The 21,611-nt window shown below is 41.3% G+C and overlaps 1 protein-coding gene and 1 long non-coding RNA gene across 2 annotated transcripts in view; one reads left to right on the top strand and one right to left on the bottom strand.

Annotated features, from left to right (window-relative positions):
• The window catches only part of LOC140200536 (rho GTPase-activating protein 7), a 201,612-nt gene that overhangs the window by 70,780 nt on the left and 109,221 nt on the right, over window positions 1-21,611 (top strand). The gene's annotated exons all lie outside the window — the stretch shown is intronic.
• Window positions 3,129-21,611, bottom strand: part of LOC140200538 (uncharacterized) — a 56,286-nt gene continuing 37,803 nt past the window's right edge. The window contains exon 5 of the long non-coding RNA XR_011886658.1: window positions 3,129-3,213. This is a non-coding gene — a long non-coding RNA (uncharacterized lncRNA). The remainder of the gene's footprint in view (window positions 3,214-21,611) is intronic.

Below are 21,611 nucleotides of genomic sequence, written 5' to 3' on the forward strand. Positions count from 1 at the left end.
GGGCCTGTTCTGTACAATGCCATTTTTGTATTCTTTTGTAAACTTTGCCCACACTCCTTAGACATTTCCATTTAGTCAATTCTCATTTGATACAAAGCGCTGACCAGGATTTTAAAAAAAAAGCAACCAAGGAACAGGTAATTATAGAAAGAGCAATGTGATTCGAGCTGCCTTTCATTTTGAGTTAGATTTCCTTTCAGGTTGGATCAATTGTCAGAGGTAAAACACTCTGTGCATTGGCAGCAGAATAGCAATTGATCATAAGACGAATCATCAAAACAGCTAGACCCTCTTGGGGAACTAATCCATTATAAACCAATTCAGTACCATTCTTTTGATAAAATGTGGCCTTTCTGTTGTGGTATCATGATGATTCAGTTCTTCACTGATTTTGTTTATTTTGAAACAATGCATTCATCAGAGGAATTGCCTGATGAAACATCTGAATCTCATTGGAAAAGAAGGCCTTTCAGAGGCCTTGACAGATTAGTTAATGTTAGTTCTTAGCTGGTTCCTCTCCCAAGGTCTGGCATGCTAAAACATTTTGTAATTGTCAATTCATTTCAATTTTCCTTCAGATAAATCATGCACCCAGATTCTACATTTTAGATGTGAGTAAAGCAGCTGATTCCTGGAAATGTTGGTTTTGTTCCATTATATCCATGAATAAGTTACAAGAATCTCTCTCACTGGTAGATCATGATTAGTATAAAAGGTTTTGATGCTGCACAATGTTTTTTTTGCTTCTTAGTCAAGTTCTGACAGGGAACTTAAACAGCAAAGAAAAATCAAGTAAAAATAGATCCACTTTTTTTTTTAAAGTTCTTCAACAACATTGAAAACTAGCATCAGACTGTAGGTTGAAGCCCATCACATTCAATAATACAAAGCTAAAGCTAAAATACAAAGCTATACCAACATGTGGCTCCATCCAGACCTTTAGAAATGTAATTATAGATTCGTACAGCACAGAAGTGGGCACTTACGAGCACCTTACCATGTCAAACCTTTTACCAACCTTTGCTGATCTCCTTTGTCTGTATTGTATCATTCTATACCATACCCATTTATATGCCTGGATAAATATCTGTTAAGCATAGTGATTGTATCTAACTTTTACTACTTCTCTCTGGGGTGTGGAGTGAAATTTCTCTCAGATTCTTTAGAAGTTCCTCCTCTCAGCTTGAACCTATGCCACCGTTTTGATGACCCTGCCAGGGGAAGATGATTCTATCTATCCTGTCTGTGCCTCTTATCAAGTTACTGTTCAGCCTCCATGGTCCATGGAAAATACATCTGGTCTATGCACTCTATCCCAACAGTACACATCCTTCAATCCATACTAGATCCTGATGAATTTTCTCTGCATACTCTCCATACAACCACATCTATGTATATTGTGGGGAAACCAATTCTCCATGTGCAGTCTAAACACTGTTTTCTGAAGTAGCATTGAATTAACCAAAAGTTTCGATTCTATATCGTGACCTATGAAAATCAGGAACTGTGGTCTTGAACCCAAGGACCTTCTGCTTGTCAACATTTTTTTTACATACTACCCCATTTGGACTCCCTACAATGTACCGCTTCACATTTTTTAGGATTAAATTCCATCTCCCAATGCTCCACGCAATTTTCCATCCAATCTATATCCTGCTGCTGCCATAGACAAGCTTCCTTGCTTTCTTCAACACTACCTTTTTGTGTCATGTGCAAAGTTACTAAACTTCCCATATTCCCATCCAAGGCACTATATCAGAAAGAACGATGATTCCAGTATTAATCACTGCAGTTGATACATAACTTTCCTGTAAATTACCCCTATCAACACAATGTCATTTGACAGGCAATTTGAGCAAGTGCCACAGCATCTGCATCCTTTGAATAGAAATTTGTCATCAATTACGCTCGATGGCAAATTTTTTCCACAGAAATTTTTTTTTTGGTCATGATAGACCGCTTTAAGCTGAACACAAATATAATTTCAGACTTCCTGTTTCACGTAGCAATTTGGAGAAACAAATTTAACTTTTATTGTATATAATTTGTTTAATCGCATAACGGTGCTGATGCTTTGCAATAGTTCAACAACTAAGCTAAGAATGTTTCATTGGTCATTTTCATTGTAACTCAGTGTCGGAGGCTTCTCACTTGAATGCCCAATAATTAGGCAGTGTTGATAGATTCCAGTTGCCTTGATACCATTTCTCCATACCACAATGTCTTGGTGAAACCTTTCACCATGCTTGTCACTGACAGCACCAAGATTTGCATGGAAGAAGTCTAAATGGGAATGCAGAAAATGAATCTTTAGTGACATGTTGTACTTCATGGTCTTGTATGCTTGAAGCATGTTGTCAACCAGCTGCATGGAGTTGCTAAGACATTTTTCAATGACATCCTTGAATGCCTTCTGTGTGTATTTTTTTTCTTTCTCCAGTCCCATTAAAAGTTCTTTGATTTGCCTGTCATTGACCTGTTTGATTTGTGGACCAATAAAAATGCCTTCCTTAATCTTGGCATCTGTTATTCTGGGAGATATCTGTCTCAAATATCAAAATCTTTCATGGAAATTTTTGAGCCTGGTGACAGCAGATTCCATCCTTGCAGTCTTGAACACAATAATTCTGCTTTTGCGCTTGGCAAACCCAAGCCTCTGACCAGGTCATTTAACTCTGAGTTATCAGATGAGGATCACTCAACCTAAAGGGTTCAAGATCTGTATCAGTGTTATTTTCCATTCCTGGCTCATGCATCATGGCATTTTTGTCTGCCTCCCAGACTCCATATCTCTGGTGGCTTCGGTACTGGAAGACTATCATCATGCAACACAGGTCTCATGGCTGAAGGGAGGTAGGGGTGTTCAAAGGATTTCTTGTTTTTGGCAAAGAAAACAGATACTCTCTGGTCAAACAGAAGTAGCAGTCTGTCACATGATCCTTCAGCTCTCACCACGTCATTAGGACAGTGAACGGCATTGATTTCCAAGTGCTTCTGAGCCAAGCTCTAAGATCAACAGCTCATGTTGCACAATAAATGTGAGGAGCCCAGGCTTTGGCTTGTTCGCCAACTTTACACCCAAAGTAGAGTTCATAGGCTTTCTTAATAAGAGGAGTCGTGCTCTGTCTTTGAGATTTAAGCGTATACTGGCCACAAATATAGAAAGTATGGCAGTTGCAACATTGGCAAGACATTTTGCTGTCACAAATGCTCCTGAAAATACAATTATAATGAGTACACACACAATAGACACATAGAGCCTGCACGTCAACATGATTACAAACCAATATATATGTAAAAACAATGCATGGAACAGTGTGGGGCGATGTTTTTATAGCTTTTCCAAAGCCTGCCTGTCATGCAGCATCTGCCCTGCCTAAACACACCCAGGTATGCCTGAACAAGGTGGAAAGCTTTTCAGCTGATATTGTGGGCAACATTTTAATTGTCTTGAATTATGAATTGAAATAATGAATATAGGTGATTTCAAAAATATGGTGCATGAGAGAGAAATTTCATGGTGATTTTCAAGATCAGCAACCCGAAGTCCATAATATACACCCGAAAATATCCAGGAAGCAAAATCTTTGTTGCAAGGTGTTATTTGATTCATTGTTTTCAAGTTATTGGTAGGACCTTGCTCTGCACAATTAGGCTACCACATACCTTAGAGTAGGTTTGTAACAATCTTGTTAAGTATTTTATTGTAAGGACATTTGAAATTAAATATTAAATAACATTCTAGAGTTGCATTAGATAATATGCTCGTCTATTTGGCTGAATGGAAATTTAATCTCTCCCATGTATTCAAAATGCTACTGTGCACTGATGTAATGACTACATTTTAGACCCAATCTAAATAATTTACATGTTCATGTCTGTTGTCCAGATCCTTGTTTTCCACTGCTGGTGTGGGTTAAGAATTTGATTATTATGAAATCTATGTCATTAATAAATAGTAGTCTTATGGAAATTAAATAGCCACTCCTTCTCTTGGGTGGGGAGCATTTCCCCATGTTCATTTTTGAAAATAGGATATTTGCAGCCTTAAAAGACAAAAGTCAGGTTGTACAAATATGAAATGAGAGAAATACGGAGCAGGTGAAAGAGCATGATTAGCATTTCAGGAAAATAACTTTTCAGAACCAGAAAAGTGAGAAAACACTTATTTTAAGTTGCAAAAACAGAGGGGTGGAGAGAAAAAGATTATCAGCCTGAAACAATGACAACTCCTTTCCTACCACAGTTGCTGCTTGACCATCTGGGTTCTTCCAGCTCAAGGGATCCCTATCTATTTTATGCCGTAGACCCCCGACCATGAATAGAGGGGCCTATGGACACCAGGTAGGGAACCCCTGCTCCAGCAAATTGTTTGTTGCTCCAGATACCAACATCTGTAGTCTCTTGTCTCCAAAGGGAAATGTGAATCAGGGTATGAAATCCTGATGCCACTAGTTCAGTTGCTGCCATTTAACAGGTGCTGAAATGATAATTGCCTGCATGTAGGGAATGTGAATAGATGGGAAGGTGTGAGGACAGATGAAAGAAACAGATGCTTGAGGTGCAAAGCACAATCCCTTGAAAGCAGCCTGAATATCAAATTCAGGTAGAACCCTGTTGAGAAAGGATAAACTATAATGACCTTGTTTTAGAGGTAACAATGGAAATTCTGCTATAGATTGAATTTAAATCTCGGATAACTGAAATATTGTATCACAACTGATGCAACCATACCTAGATGAAAGATAGGGTGTTTTTCCTTGAATTAATGTTGGTCTGTGCAAAAGTCTTAGGCACATAATAAACGGTAGCCCGGATGCCTGAAGACTTTTGCGCAGTACTATATTTGTCAATGTGGAGCGGAGAGTGAGTTTGTAAATCTGGCGAGAGCAAAGGCTGTTGGGAATGACAAGAGTGGAGCACTGTGGGATGGGTGTGGTACAGGAAAAGTGCCAGGGATGGGGTGGGGTGGGGTTTGGTGTGAGTGCAGGCAGACCTAGCCCTGAGACACCAAGAAAGGTTATCTGGCTCCAAACAGTTGGTTTTTTGATATTTACACAATGTCTCTCTGGTGCTTCCAGCTTCCTCCCATCTCTCTTCCTCTTTTCCCCACCATGATATCTCTTCTCTCTTCTCTTCTCTCTTCTCTCTTCTCTCTCCTCTCTCCTCTCTCCTCTCTCCCCTCTCCCCTCTCCCCTCTCCCCTCTCCCCTCTCCCCTCTCCCCTCTCCCCTCTCCCCTCTCCCCTCTCCCCTCTCCCCTCTCCCCTCTCCCCTCTCCCCTCTCCCCTCTCCCCTCTCCCCTCTCCCCTCTCCCCTCTCCCCTCTCCCCTCTCCTTTCTCTCCTCTCTCTCCTCTCTCTCCTCTCTCTCCTCTCTCCCCTCTCTCCCCTCTCTCCCCTCTCTCCCCTCTCTCCCCTCTCTCCCCTCTCTCCCCTCTCTCCCCTCTCTCCCCTCTCTCCCCTCTCTCCCCTCTCTCCCCTCTCTCCCCTCTCTCCCCCCTCTCCCCCCTCTCCCCCGCCTCTCCCTCGCCTCTCTCTCGCCTCTCCTCTTCGTCTCTCTCCTCTCTCTCCTTTCTTCCTACCCCCCCCCCTTCCCACTCTCAGTCCCTAATAGAGATCCATGTCTGTATCAGGTTTTTCATCACTCACATGTCATGAAATTTGTTTTTATTTTGCAGCAGTACAGTGCAATACATAAAATTGCTACAGTAATGTGCAAAAGTCTTGGGTATCTGAGATACATGATGAAGATTGTTGCAGAGTATTGTATATTAAAAGAGTGTTTCAGGCCAAAGACGGAACTCAAAATTGGGTGAACAAGTAATGACAGACAACTGAAAGCTTGGGGTCTGAACAAAATTGATTTGAAGAGTAGTTGCAGAATCTGTGTGTCCATTGAAGAAATAACAAGCAGGATGGACAAAGAAGAATCAGTTGATGTTGTGTACTGTACTTGGATTTTTAGAAGATCTTTTGACAAGGTGCGACACATGAGGCATGCTGTGAACCCATGGGTATTACAGGAAAGATTCTAGCATGGACAAAGCAGTTACTGATTGGCAGGTAGCAATGAGTGAGAATAAAGGGAGCCTTTTCTGGCTGGCTACCAGTGACTAGTGGTGTTCCACAGGGGTCTGTGTTGGAACTGATTCTTCTTACGCTATGTGTCAATGATCTGGATGATGGAATTGATGACTTTGTTGCAAAGTTTGCAGACAATATGAAGATAGGTGGAGGGGCAGGCAGTTTTGAGGAAGAGATGTTACAGGAGGACTTAGGCAGGTTAGGAAAATGGGCAAAGAAATGGCAGATGGAATACAGTGTCGGAAAGTATATGCTCATGCACTTAAGTAGAAGAAATGAGAGAAAATTCAAAAATAACTGAGACACAAAGGAATTTGGGAGCCTTGTGGGAGATTCCCTAAATGTATATTTGTAGGTTGAGTCTGTGGTGAGGAAGGCAAATGTAATGTTAGCATTCATTTCAAGAGGACTAGAATATAAAAGCAAGGATGTAATGTTGAGACTTTATAAGGCACTGAGGTGGATGTGCTAAAATTAGCGAGGGTTAAAAGGAGATTCACAAAAATGATTCCAGGATTGAATGGCTTGTCGTATGAAGAGTGTTTGATGGCTCTGGGCCTGTATTCACTCAAATTCAGAAATAAGAGGGGTAACCTCATTGAAATCTATCGAATGGTGAAAAACGTTGATAGCGTGGATATGGAGAGGAAATCTCCTATGGTGGGAGAATCTAAGATCAAAGAATACAGCCTCAGAATAGAGGGGTGTCCTTTTGGAACAGGGATGCAGGGGAAGAGTGGTGAATCTGTGGAATTCTTTGTCACAGGCAGCTGTGGGGGCCAAGTCTTTGGGTATATTTAATGCAGGTTGATAGATTCTTAATTGGTCAGGGTATGAAGTGATTCAGGAAGAAGGCAGAAGATTGTGGCTGAGAGGAAAATTTGATCAACCATGATTAAATGGTGGAGCAGACGTAATAGGCTAGATGGCCTAATTCTGCTCCTGTATCTTATGGTCTATGATCTTGATTTCTCCAACATGAATGAAGCCATGTCATGAGCACTGTAGGCTAAAGTGTAAGAAGCGCAACTGTATCACATTCTTCACCTAGGATGACTATCTGAGGAACTAGATCATGTGAATGCAAAAGATTTAAGGTAAAAGAAGTAGATGTTGCGATTCCTGAGTTTATATAGGAATGTGACTTGGAAGGCTATGGCTGTAGATGGAGACGGAAAGGAAAATTAAGGAGTCATGGAGGGAATGGTACTTTTAAAATGTTAAAAGAAGATGCAAGCTGGTGGTGTGGAAGGTGAGGGCACTTGGTCCTGGGTTGAATTAGAGGAGGTAAGAACAAAAATGTTGGAAATACAAGCGACAGGTTTGAGAGCCCAATCAATTGCTTAGAAAGGAAATCCATGGCTAAGGAACATGAAGGAGTCGTAAAATGTTCTGGGGTAGAAAATACCATCAGGGTGGTGTCATAGTCCTTCTCGTCCTCCTCCTCCTCCTCCTTATCCCCTACTGGGTCAAGGGTCACTGACAACAGCTTGACAGAGTCCTCTCTCTTGGACCAGTATTTCAAATTGTCCCAGCTGTAGCCCACCTTCGCAGATCCTCCTCCTTCCCAAGGATGAGGTCTTTGGAGCTTCTGCTGGTGTTTCTGTAGCTCTGGGTTTTTACGGGATGGGGTTGCTACCTCCATGTCCAATTTTCCTCCTTTCAAAGCCGGGCTTGGGACTCTCCATGGGGGAGTTATGTAACTTTAGTCACTTTTCATAAATTTAGCGCAAAATTTAAAATTCAATGTACTGTTGATATAGCAAAGCATTTCCTACAACTGAGTTTCTAAAGAAACCATAATTTTTATCACCTCTGGCACATAAACACAAATACAGTACTAGAGCTGAAATTCTGTGCTATTTAGTTTGCTGGGATTTGTTAAAGGATGCTATGTCATAGCAAATCACTTTAGTTGTTTACATGTTCACATGAAATCCTTTGTTTAGAATTCTGTAGTTACAGAGTGATTAAAATGTTCTGGCAAGTACTCTATAAATGGATTATTACAATTAAAATGGTGCCAAAATGCTTCATCTGATCATTTTTTGTATCAGTAACATAAATGGATGTGTACTGCCTTGCTTTGGGAGCACAAATTCAATTTTAACTTTATCTGGACTAGATCAAGTTAAAGATCACTTCCAGGTGAATTTATACCAGCCACGAAATTATACTGGGTTCTTCCAAGTACAATTCCCATTAGTCACCAAATGTTTACCTGGTCCTCGGTACATTTCCTAATTTGCTGCTCACCACAATTTGAGAAGTGACAAAATGATCTCATCTGCTTTCATTTCAATGAGGGAGAAGTGGCATCTAGGTTTTGTATTGCTGGCTTCCTGTGAGTGCAGACAGCTATTTCCTATACTCATGTTCACAAAGACTTCCCTGACCATGTTTCTTCCTAAAAACAGATACAGTATCAATACCCTAAAAGTGCAGCGTGTTATGGATTGTGCAAAGAGTTTTCTCATGTTGAATGCCACATGAAAAGGGAAGCTCACATGACTTGCTTATCCTGAGGGCTCTGCATGAGTGGACATTTTTAATGATCTTTTAAATGGTCCATTTCACTCTTTAAGATACTGCCTGAGTTCCTCCAGCAGTACGTTATTTTTTACTCCAGCCTGTGGCATCTGCAGTCACCTGTATCTCTTCCATTTTCTCTTGGCTTTTATCATAGTAAAGGGCTTGGACTGTTAGTCCTTCTCCCATTAGGGAAGAGGCTGCACAGCATCTACACCAGGATCGTCAGCTGGATCAACATCTCCACCCTTTCAATCACTCCATCACACCTCCTTACCTCACTACTTTATCAGTTCCTGTCAGAGTCACCTTATGTACAGATACTTTTGTACCTAGTGACATTTTATATACCTACAGTCTGTGTATCTAAGCTAATCTTGTGCATTTATATTTATTGTTTTTTAGATTTTATTTATATTTATTAAAGTGCATATGCAATGCTGAGATTCATATTCTTGCAGACATGCAGAAAAAAAATCCATAGTAGAATAATAGAATCAATGAAAGACCACAACATCTTGAGATGACTCTGCTATAGCTGGATGCATCAGCAAGGGAGATGAGGCTGAGTACAGGGCTACGGTAAGAAACTCTGTCACATAGTGTGAGCAGAATTATCTGCACCCTAATGTGAAAAAGACTAAGGTGCTGGTGATAGACCTGAGGAGATCTGAGGTACCGGTGACCCCCGTTTCCATCCAGGGGGTCAGAGTGGACATGGTGGAGGATTACAAATACCTGGGGATACAAATTGACAATAAACTGGACTGGTCAAAGAACACTGAGGCTGTCTACAAGAAGGGTCAGAACCGCTCTATTTCCTGAGGAGACTGAGGTCCTTTAACATCTGCCGGACGATGCTGAGGATGTTCTACGAGTCTGTGGTGGCCAGCGCTATCATGTTTGCTGTTGTGTGCTGGAGCACCAGGCTGAGGGTAGCAGACACCAACAGAATCAACAAACTTATTCATAAGGCCAGTGATGTTGTGGGGATGGAACTGGACTCTCTCACAGTGGAGTCTGAAAAGAGGATGCTGTCTAAGTTGTATGCCATCTTGGACAATGTCTCCCATCCACTACATAATGTACTGGTTGGGCACAGAAGTACATTCAGCCAGAGACTCATTCCACCGAGATGCAGCACAGAGCATCATAGGAAGTCATTCCTGCCAGTGGCCATCAAACTTTACAACTCCTCCCTTGGAGGGTCAGACACCCTGAGCTAATAGGCTGGTTCTGGACTTATTTCATAATTTCCTGGCATAATTTACATATTACTATTTAACTATTTATGGTTCTATTACTATTTATTATTTATGGTGCAACTGTAACGAAAACCAATTTCCCCTGAGATCAATAAAGTATGACTATGAGTGTTTAACCAGTGTGCAAAAGATGACAAACTGTGCAAATCCAAAAAGAAGGAATAATGAATAAGTATGCAATAAACATTGAGAACATGAGATGAAGAGTCCTTGAAAGTGAGTCCATAGCTTGTGGACTCACTTCAAGGAGACTGTGTTAAGGAACTGGAGCTGCAGCTCAGTGACCTTTGGCTGACATGGGAGGATGAGGAGTTGCTGGGTAGGGGTAACCACATACCTGTAGCTCCTTATTTGCAGAAGGCAGGTACCTGGCTGACTGTCAGGAGAGGGGAAGGGAGTAAGCAGCCAGTGCAGGGTGCACCTAGGGCCATCCCCCTCTTAAATAAATATACCTCTTTGGATTCTGTGGGGGGTGGGGGTGGGGGTGGAATGACCTAGCTGGGTGAAACTGCAGTGGTCAGGCTTCTGGAACTGAGTCTGACTCTGTGGCTCAGAAGGGAAGGGGTTAAAAGAGGTGAGCCATAGTGATAGGAGATTATTTGGTTAGGGGAACAGAAAGGAGGTTCCATGGACGAGAACAAGACTCCCGGATGGTTTGTTGCCTCCTGGGTATCAGGGTCAGGGACCTCTCAGAGTTCACAGCATTCTTAAGTTAGAGGGTGAGCAGCCAGAGATCGTGGTTTCCATTGGTACCAGTGGGGTGGGTACAGTGGGGGATGAGGTGAGTTCAGGGAGTTAAGTGAGAAGTTAAAAGCTGGGGGCTCTAGGGTCGTGATCTCAGCACTGTGTCACATGCTAATGAGGCCAGAAATAGGAAGATCATACAGTCTAACATGGGAAGGTTTCAACTAGAGTACCACAGCGCCAGAACAGATAGTGGAGTGGTTGTGGAGAAAGATGATGTTAGCCTATATACAAGGTCAGGGATCAAAAGCTTGAGTATTGTGGGACTAATGTTCTGAGCTACGTGTACTTCAATGCAAGAAATATTGTAGGAAAGGCCTATGAGCTTAGGACATGGATCAGCATATGCAATTATGACATTGTAACCATTAGTAAGACTTGGATCCAGGAGGGGCAGAACTGGCAGCTCAGTGTTCTGGGATTCTTTTGTTTCAGACATGATAGAGCGGGGGGTGGGATTAAAGGGAGAGGGGTGAGATTACTAGTCTGGGAAAATGTCATGACAGTACTCAGTCAAGAACAGACAGACTGAAGATCTCGTTTAGTGAGGTCTTATGGGTAGAATTGAGGAATAAGAAAGATATCACCATGTTAATGGAAATATACCATAGTCCACTAGTGGACTATGGTATTAGAGGAGAAAAAATTGTAGCAATCACAGGCTGTAACATGAAACATGAGGTTGTGATAGTAGATGATTTTAACTTTCCATATATTGAACGAGAGTCCCATACTGTAAAAGGGCTGGATGGGAAAGAGATAGTCAAATGTGTTCAGGAAAATTTCCTTAATCAATACATAGAAATCCCAAATCGAGAAGAGTGCCTATACTTGATCTCATATTCGGGAATGAGACAGGAAAGGTGACAGAAATTTGTGTAGGGGGATAATTTGCATCAAGTGATCAAAATGCCATTAGTTTCATGGTAATTATGGAAGAGGATGGGTCTGGTTCTTGGCTTGAGGTGCTAAATTGGAGAAAGGCCAATTTTGGTTATATCAGAAACAAGTTGGCAAGTGTGGATCGGGATAGGTGCTTTCTGGCAAAGGTGTACATAGTAAGTTGGAGGCCTTCAAAAGTGAATTTTGAGAGCACAAAGTTTGTACGTTCCTGTCAGAGTAAAAGGCAAGGATAGTAAGTTTAGGGAACGTCGGTTTTCAAGAGATATCGAGGCTCTGGTTAAGAAAAAGAGGAGGTGCATAGCAGTTATAGACCGGCAGGAACAAATGAGGTAGTTGAGGAGTGTAAGAAGAGTGAGACACACTTAAGAAGGAAATCAGGCAGGCTAAAAGAAGACATGAAGCTGTGCAAGCAGACAGTTAAAGGAGAATCCTAAAGGCTTCTACATGTGTTAAAAGCAAAAGGATAGCAAGGGGCAAATTGGTTCCCTGGGAGATCAGAATGGTAATCTATGCATGGAGCTGAAAGAGATTGGAGAGATCTCAGGTGGATTTTTTGCATCTGTGTTTACTCAAGATATGGACACAGTCTATAGAAGTGAGGCAAAACAGTACTGAGGTCATGGACACTATACAGATTACAGAAGAGGGGAGTTTGCATTGTTAAGGCAAAATAAGATGGATAATTCCTCATGGCCTGAAAAGCGGTTCCCTCAGACCCTGCAGGAGGCAAATGCAGAAATTGCAGAGGCCCAAGCACAGATATTTAAAACATCGCTAGTGATGGGTGAGGTGCTGGATGATTTGAGGATAGCTACTGTTATTCCATTGTTTAAGAAAGGCTCTAAGAATAATCCAGGAAATTATAGGTCAGTGAGCCTGACATGAGTAGTGGAAAAGTTATTGGAAGGTTTTCTAAGTGACCTGCTATATGAGTATTTTGATAGACAGGGATTGATTAAGGATAGTCAGCATAGCTCTGTGCATGGTAGGTCGTGTCTAGGTAATTTTAGAGTTTTTCCAGGAAGTTACCAGGAAAGTTGATGAAGGTAGGGCAGTGGATGTTGTGTATGTGGACTTTAGCAAGGCCCCTGACCATAAGTCCATAAGACAAAGGAGCAGAAGTAGGCCATTCGGCCCATTGAGTCTGCTCCGCCATTTTATCATGAGCTGATCCATTTTATCCTATTTAGTCCCACTGCCCTGCCTTCTCACCATAACCTTTGATGCCCTGGCTACTCAGATACCTATCAATCTCTGCCTTAAAGACACCCCTGACATGGGAGGTTGATCAAGAAGGTTCAGTTGCTTAGCAATCAGGATGAGGTAATAAATTGGATGACGCACTGGCTTTGTGGAAGAAGCCAAAGAATGGTAGTAGATGGTTGCCTCTCTGACTAGAGGCCTGTGACTAGTAGTGTGCTGTAGAGATCAGTGCTGGGTCCATTACTGTTTGTCATTTATATTAATGATAATGATGATCATGAGTTAAATTGGATCAGTAAATTTGTGGTTGACACCAAGATTGGGGGTGCGGTGGACAGTGAGGAAAACTATCAAAGCTTGCACCAGGATCTAGACCAGTTAGAAAAATGGACTGAAAAATGGCAGCTGGAATTTAATGCAGGCAAATGTGAAGTGTTGCACTTTGGGAGGGCCAACAAGGGTAGGTCTTACACAGTGAGAGGTAGGGCACAGAGGAGTGTGGTAGAACAGAGTGATCAGGGAATACAGATCTGTAATAGCTTGAAAGTGGTCTTACATGTAGACAGGGTTGTAAAGAAATCTTTTGGTAGATTGCCCTTCACAAATCTATGTATTGAACATGGATTGGGGTGCTATATTGAAATTGTATAAACAATAAAAAAACTAGAATTTTGAAGTAATCAGTGAGATAAAGGACAAGCCATTGTAAAACATCCAGCAATCTTGAATTAGAAACAGTTTTAGAATGCAAATGTTGCTCCAGTTGAGTAAACTAGGATTTTAACCTTCTTTCCTAGGTATGGCCAAGAACCGGTAGTCCTGGATTTTAAGGCAGCGGTTCACTGTTGCCTTGTGCACTTGTCCTGTGTGTGCTTAATGCAAGTCACAAAATCCAGCTCCCCTACAGAAATACCCATCCATGTAGGGGATGGTCAGAATGAGCTGTTGCCACAGAACGGCTTGACCAAGGATGGGAGCTCAACATTCAGGGATATTCAATATTCAGGAGGAATAGACATGAAAGAAAAGGAGGTGGGGTGGTGTTGCTGGTTAGAGAGGAGATTAACGCAATAGAAAGGAAGGACATAAGCCGGGAGTATGTGGAATCGATATGGGTAGAGCTGCATAACACTAAGGGGCAGAAAACACCGGTGGGAGTTGTGTACAGGCCACCTAACAGTAGTAGTGAGGTTGGGGATGGCATTAAACAGGAAATTAGAAATGTGTGCAATAAAGGAACAGCAGTTATAATGGGTGACTTCAATCTACATATAGATTGGGTGAACCAAATTGGTAAAGGTGCTGAGGAAGAGGATTTCTTGGAATGTATGTGGGATGGTTTTCTGAACCAACATGTCGAGGAACCAACTACAGAGCAGGCCATTCTAGACTGGGTACTGAGCAATGAGGAAGGGTTAATTAGCAACCTTGTCGTGAGAGGCTCCTTGGGTAAGAGTGACCTTAATATGGTGGAATTCTTCATTGTTGGAGAGTGACATAGTTAATTCAGAAACTAAGATTCTGAACTTAAAGAAGTGTAACTTTGAAGGTATGAGACATGAATTAGCTAAGGTAGACTGGCAAATGACACTAAAAGGGTTGACGGTGGATATGCAATGGCAAGCATTTAAAGATCGCATGGATGAACTACAACAATTGTTCATCCCAGTTTGGCAAAAGAATAAACCAGGGAAGGTAGTGCACCCGTGGCTGACAAGGGAAATTAGGGATAGTATCAATTCCAAAGAAGAAACATACAAATTAGCCAGAAAAAGCGGCACACCTGAGGACTGGGAGAAATTCAGAGTCCTGCAGAGGAGGACGAAGGGCTTAATTAGGAAGGGCAAAAAAAATTATGAGAGAAAACTGGCGGGGAACATAAAAACTGACTGTAAAAGCTTTTATAGATATGTGAAAAGAAAAAGATTGGTTAAGACAAATGTAGGTCCCTTACAGTCAGAAACAGGTGAATTGATCATGGGGAACAAGGACATGGCAGACCAATTGAATAACTACTTTGGTTCTGTCTTCACTAAGGAGGACATAAATAATCTTCCGGAAATAGTAGGGGACCGAGGGTCTAGTGAGATGGAGGAACTGAGGGAAATACATGTTAGTAGGGACGTGGTGCTAGGTAAATTAAAGGGATTAAAGGCAGATAAATCCCCAGGGCCAGATGGTCTGCATCCCAGAGTGCTTAAGGAAGTAGCCCAAGAAATAGTGGATGCATTAGTGATAATTTTTCAAAACTCTTTAGATTCTGGACTAGTTCCTGAGGATTGGAGGATGGCTAATGTAACCCTACTTTTTAAAAAAGGAGGGAGAGAGAAACCAGGGAACTATAGACCGGTTAGCCTAACATCGGTGGTGGGGAAACTGCTAGAGTCAGTTATCAAAGATGTGATAACAGCACATCTGGAAAGCGGTGAAATCATCGGACAAAGTCAGCATGGATTTGTGAAAGGAAAATCACTCTGGCGAATCTCATAGAATTTTTTGAGGATGTAACTAGTAGAGTGGTTAGGGGAGAACCAGTGGATGTGGTATATTTGGATTTACAAAAGGCTTTTGACAAGGTCCCACACAGGAGATTAGTGTGCAAACTTAAAGCACATGGTATTGGGGGTATGGTATTGATGTGGATAGAGAATTGGGTGGCAGACAGGAAGCAAAGAGTGGGAATAAACGGGACCTTTTCAGAATGACAGGCAGTGACTAGTGGGGTACCGCAAGGCTCAGTGCTGGGACCCCAGTTGTTTACAATATATATTAATGACTTAGACGAGGGAATTAAATGCAGCATCTCCAAGTTTGCGGATGACACGAAGCTGGGCGGCAGTGTTAGCTGTGAGGAGGATAGGTTAGCTGAGTGGGCAGATTCATGGCAGATGCAATTTAATGTGGATAAATGTGAAGTTATCCACTTTGGTGGCAAAAACAGGAAAACAGATTAATATCTGAATGGTGGCTGATTAGGAAAAGGGGAAGTGCAACGAGATCTGGGTGTCATTATACACCAGTCATTGAAAGTGGGCATGCAGGTACAGCAGGCGGTGAAAAAGACGAATGGTATGCTGGCATTCATAGCAAGAGGATTCGAGTACAGGAGCAGGGAGGTACTACTGCAGTTGTACAAGGCCTCCGTGAGACCACACCTGGAATGTTGTGTGCAGTTTTGGTCCCCTAATCTGAGGAAAGACATTCTTGCCATAGAGGGAGTACAAAGAAGGTTCACCAGATTGATTCCTGGGATGGCAGGACTTTCATATGATGAAAGACTGGATCGACTGGGCTTATACTCGCTGGAATTTAGAAGATTGAGGGGAGATCTTATTGAAACGTATAAAATCCTAAAGGGATTGGACAGGCTAGATGCAGGAAGATTGTTCCCGATGTTGGGGAAGTCCAGAATGAGGAGTCATACTTTGAGGATAAAGGGGAAGCCTTTTAGGACTGAGATGAGGAAAAACTTCTTCACACAGAGAGTGGTGAATCTGTGGAATTCTCTGTCACAGGAAACAGTTGAGGCCAGTTCATTGGCTATATTTAAGAGGGAGTTAGATATGGCCTTTGTGGCTAAAGGGGTCAGGGGGTATGGAGAGAAGGCAGGTACAGGGTTCTGAGTTGGATGATCAGCCATGATCATACTGAATGGTGGTGCAGGCTCGAATGGCCAAATGGCCTACTCCTGCACCTATTTTCTATTGTTTTTTTTCTATGTTAAATCTTCCTTAGTTAGCTAAGCATGTCCCAGAACAGCATCCATTCTTAAGTACCCAAATCTACATTTAAAACAAGCTCCTAAATGTTTACAATTGAAACATTTGATGTCTTTTTAAAACACTGATGTAACTAAAGCCATTTAATTTGCATTTATATAGAGCCATAGAGCACTATGGTACAGAAACATGCCCTTCAGCCCATCTAGTCTGTGCCAAATCATTATTCTGGCTATCCCATCAACCTGCATCTGAACCATAGCCCTCCATGCCCCTCCCATCCATGTACCTATCCAGGTATTCCCCTAAGTGCTGGAAGAGCTCCAGACTCTTTTCTCCCAAGGTGGACATCATAATGGGTTCAACATGGAAGTGCCATACTGAAAAATGAGATTAATAACTGACAGCAGATTCCTGAAGAAATCCCACAATTCTGTTAGCCATGCAAAGGACCACAGGCAGTTACTTGCATACCCTATGGATTCCCTGCAAAATCTGGCCCTGAATGTGTGGTAACTATTTGTTTAGAATTGTATACTGTTTGGTTAATTTAATTGCAGATGATGCAATTAGTGTTTTTTGTTTACTTACTTAACTTTAATAGAATTTGGCCAGACTCCCTGCTGCTATGGAGTCAACACGCAACTGCATCCTGTATGCACAAATTTTCAGGAGCAGTCATGAAACTCTCCATGCTTCATTGTAAAGATGATGAGCCTTTGAATGTACTCACACAGCATTAAATATTCAATATAATGACCAACTTGAATAAAGTCTTGGCCTTTAAGACTACTTCAGCTTGAAAAATATTACTGATCATTTTCAAAGCTTGGACCATAAGCACATCTAGTGGATAGAACTTTAAGTACAGATTTTGAAGGACATTATGTTTTGTTAGAGCTGTTTCTTTGATTATAAGTATCATTGTGTATGTTTGTAAATTTAATAGTAGGGTATTTTCCCTGAAGTTGGGCTAAAACCCATTATTGGTGTGTGGTGGATAGAATTTTAATTTTTAATCCATCTTCATAGTCAGAAGCAGATTGTATACAGTATAATGTTTCCCAAAAATGACATCCCTTACAATGGTATTTAAACACTATGCTAAGACATTTCTCCACCCAGTTGTAGGGTGGAGAACCATTACTAGCTTGTTCGAAAATTCACTAATCATCCCCCCTAATGCAATGTCTGTGGATTGGGTGGGTAGGCTACAACCTTTTACTTTGCCCTGCTTTCAGCTCACGACGTAGTATTAACTTCTGAGAAACTGTATCATAATCAAAATGGTGATTGTGGATAAGAGAAAAAGAAACAAGTGAAAGTGTCCTCCAGCTTGAAGTCTAATCCATTGTAGTAAGTGGATTTAGTTTTCAACAAGAACAGAAGGAAATTTTGACAAGTCCTTATTGGGTGCTGCAGCATTGAATCAGGTCCTTCAGCCCATCTAATCCATGTCAACCTGACTTTCTGCTTTGTCCCACCTACCTGTGCCAAGGCCATATCCCTCCATACCCCTCTCACTCATGTACCTATCTGATCCTATCTTAAATGTAACATTTGAGCACACATCTACCACTTCAGCTCATTCCACATTCACGCCATCATCTGAGTGGAAAAAGTGTCCTTCAAATTCCCCTTGAAGGTAGGACTATAGGGTTGAGAGATATAATGCTGAAGCAGACACAGTGAACCAAATTACCTAATTCTACTCCTGTGTCTTAGTCTTATGGAATTTTGCTAAGAAGCATGAGGCTTGTTAATTCAGTGAAGATGTCTGCATTTTCCCCATATAATATTTTGGAACTGATTTTGTATATATTACACATCATTGTGTGAACAGTATAATAAAAGTGAACAACAATGATTTTCCTTGAAATCCGGCAATAATTGTGATAGTTTTGTTTACAAGTACAGTAATATTCAAGCAGAAAGGCTGGGTCACCTGCCTCGAAAGGGGCTGGGGATTACTGATCTTCCTGCATTGAACTACAGTGCCGCCTTGTGGTTCAAAAAAGGAATAGCATGGATTGGATTTTGTGAAATCTCTGCATTGAAGCCGTGTATGGAGAGGAGTATTTGTGAGAGAGAGGTTCACTTGTAGGTGAAGTGGCAGGTGAGCAGTATCCAAGGACTAAGACTTTGTTTTTTAGGGCTGGATAGAGCTGAGATGGTGAGTTTTTTAAGCAATGTTTTCAAGGCGCTTATTTCACAGAATCCCTTTTATTTAGAATTGTTTTATTGAGAATAAGAAAACAATGGGGCAAATATTTCTGCACCCTTTAACATTATGGGATCACTAGTGCTGCAGCTTCACACCTCTTGAACACCCAAGTTTAATCCTGACACCTAGTGGGATCTGTATGGAGGTTGCATATTGTCTCTGTGTCTGTTCCACTTTCCTCCCATATCCCAAGATGAAGGTGGCTGCAAGTTGCCCTTAATACGTGGGTGAACGGTAGCATCTTGGGAATCTGAGGTGAATGTAGGCTGAATAAGATGAAATTAATGTAAGGTTTGTGTAAATATGTGCTTGATGGTTGGCATAAATACAATGAACTTAGGGGCCTATTTTGTGTTGTGTCAGCCTCACTCAATTACTGCCTTCTAATTCTCTGGGAAAACTTCTGTTCCTTCTCATCACGGCTAACTTTAGCAGGGATGGACACTCGCTGAGTGATGCTCATAAGTGGGAACGAATGGGGAATATATTACCAATTGCTAAAATTAAAATATGCTGGAAATATCGGTCCTGATGAAGGGTCTCGGCCCGAAACGTCAACTGTACCTCTTCCTAGAGATGCTGCCTGGCCTGCTGCGTTCACCAGCAACTTTTATGTGTTTTGCTTGAAATTCCAGCATCTGCAGATTTCCTTGTGTTTGCGTCTGGAAATATTCACCTGGTTGGGCAGCATCAGTAGAAAGAAAAAAAATGAACTTTAGATCTATATTGAAAGCCTAGTTGCAGCTAATCCATTCATTACTTATGGCTAATTAGCTTTGTAATTAACATGTAGAAACATTATGTAAGTTTAAATCATAATCAGGTTTATCATTGGCACATCATGAAATGTGTTGTTTTGCAGCAGCATAATACAAAACATTAAAAATACTACGTTACAATTAGAAATATAAGAAAAAGTATTGCAAAAAGGGAGAAAAGCAGTTCATGTGTTTGTGGGCCGTTCAGAAATCCGATGGTGGAGGAGAAGCTGTCCCTAAAACATCAAGTGTTCTTCAGGCTCCTGCACCTATTCACTAGCAGTAATGAGATATCTCGCTTCCACCTAGTTAGACTCTAATCTAAGTGCGATATTTGTACTTCAACTATTTAAACATTTGGCTAGTTTGGCCCAGATTTGGGTGTCGGTAATCATGTGTCCACATCATTAATTAAAGTAATGAGCTTAAAGCTTAAGTTTGACAGGGAAATTTGCTGACAGGTCTGCATGCAGCTCTCTTCTATAGAACTGAGGAAAATCAATTGTATTGATGAGAATTTAAGCTACTTACAGCAAGTGCTAAAGTGAAAGACTCTGAAAACCTTCTACTGTGATTCCAGAACTGTGAGATTTTATTGCCATGTTAACAAACTATCAGATCCCAAAACCTAATGTTATGTGTACAATAATTTCTCTGCCTTGGTTTCAACACCTTGTCAGTTGGAATAGCAGTTCTCATTACATAGGCCTTGAATTTTACTAATAAACACCAGATGTTGCACAAACAAGAGAAAATCTGCAGATGTTGGAAATCAAGCAACACACACAATGTGCTAGATGAACTCAGCAGACCAGGCAGCATCTATGGAAAAGAATAAACGGTCGATGTTTTTGGTGTCCTGATGAAGGGTCTCAGTCCAAAAGGTTGACTGTTTACTCTTTTCCATGTGTTGCACAGATTAGGTTTAACCTTCAATTAACAGTATAATCTGAATCAGTACATTGTCACATCCATCCAATCAATTGATTCAATATTGGAATTGTTATTCTTTTCACACAAATCACACATCAGAGATGTGGTGCATATTTGCAATTAACAGAGAGATTGGATTTAAACTCAAAGTCCCTATTTTTAAAAATTCTTAATCAACATTAAATGAAAGAGTTATGAAAACGCATCAGCATTTTATTACCAGTTAAATAGCTTGAGGGAATGTAACATGTTATGCTTGAGATATCAGAAATTCCCTGTGATTCCTATTTGAGGAAAATTCATTCTTTAGGTGCGCTACAGGCTCTTTGGTAGGAATAAAACAAAATTACAAATCTTCACTCTTGCTATGTTCAGTTATACAATGCAACTGAAGGAGAATTGGTCTCTTTTTTAAATACTTCTAATATTACTATCACAAGAGGAAACCATGGAACCAGTGTCTTTGTTCATGTGCGGCACCAAAATAAAATTTCAGAAATGGAGTTTTTTACTTCATTGTCAACTATGGCAGCAGAATGGAAAGTCTTTGTGTCACTTTATTGTACAAGGAAGATATGCAACTAAAGATGATTTTCTAAAGATGCTAAGAGGATGCAGGGTGACTTGGATAGGTTAGGTGAGTGGGCAAGTTCATGGCAGATGCAATTTAATGTGGATAAATGTGAGGTTATCCACTTTGGTGGCAAGAACAGGAAAACAGATTATTATCTGAATGGTGGCCGATTAGGGAAAAGGGAGGTGCAATGAGACCTGGGTGTCATTATACACCAGTCATTGAAAGTGGGCATGCAGGTACAGCAGGCGGTGAAAAAGGCAAATGGTATGCTGGCATTCATAGCAAGAGGATTCGAGTACAGGAGCGGGGAGGTACTAATGCAGTTGTACAAGGCCTTGGTGAGACCATATCTGGAGTATTGTGTGCGGTTTTGGTCCCCTAATCCGAGGAAAGACATTCTTGCCATAGAGAGAGTACAAAGAAGATTCACCAGATTGATTCCTGGGATGGCAGGACTTTCATATGATGAAAGACTGGATCGACTAGGCTTATACTCTCTGGAATTTAGAAGATTGAGGGGGGATCTTATTGAAACATATAAAATTCTAAAGGGATTGGACAGAGTAGATGTAGGAAGATTGTTTCCGATGTTGGGGAAGTCCAGAACGAGGGGTCACAGTTTGAGGACAAAGGGGAAGCCTTTTAGGACCGAGATGAGGGAAAACTTTTCACA

Source organism: Mobula birostris, chromosome 7 (genome assembly GCF_030028105.1).
Source record: "Mobula birostris isolate sMobBir1 chromosome 7, sMobBir1.hap1, whole genome shotgun sequence".
Taxonomy (NCBI): domain Eukaryota; kingdom Metazoa; phylum Chordata; class Chondrichthyes; order Myliobatiformes; family Myliobatidae; genus Mobula; species Mobula birostris.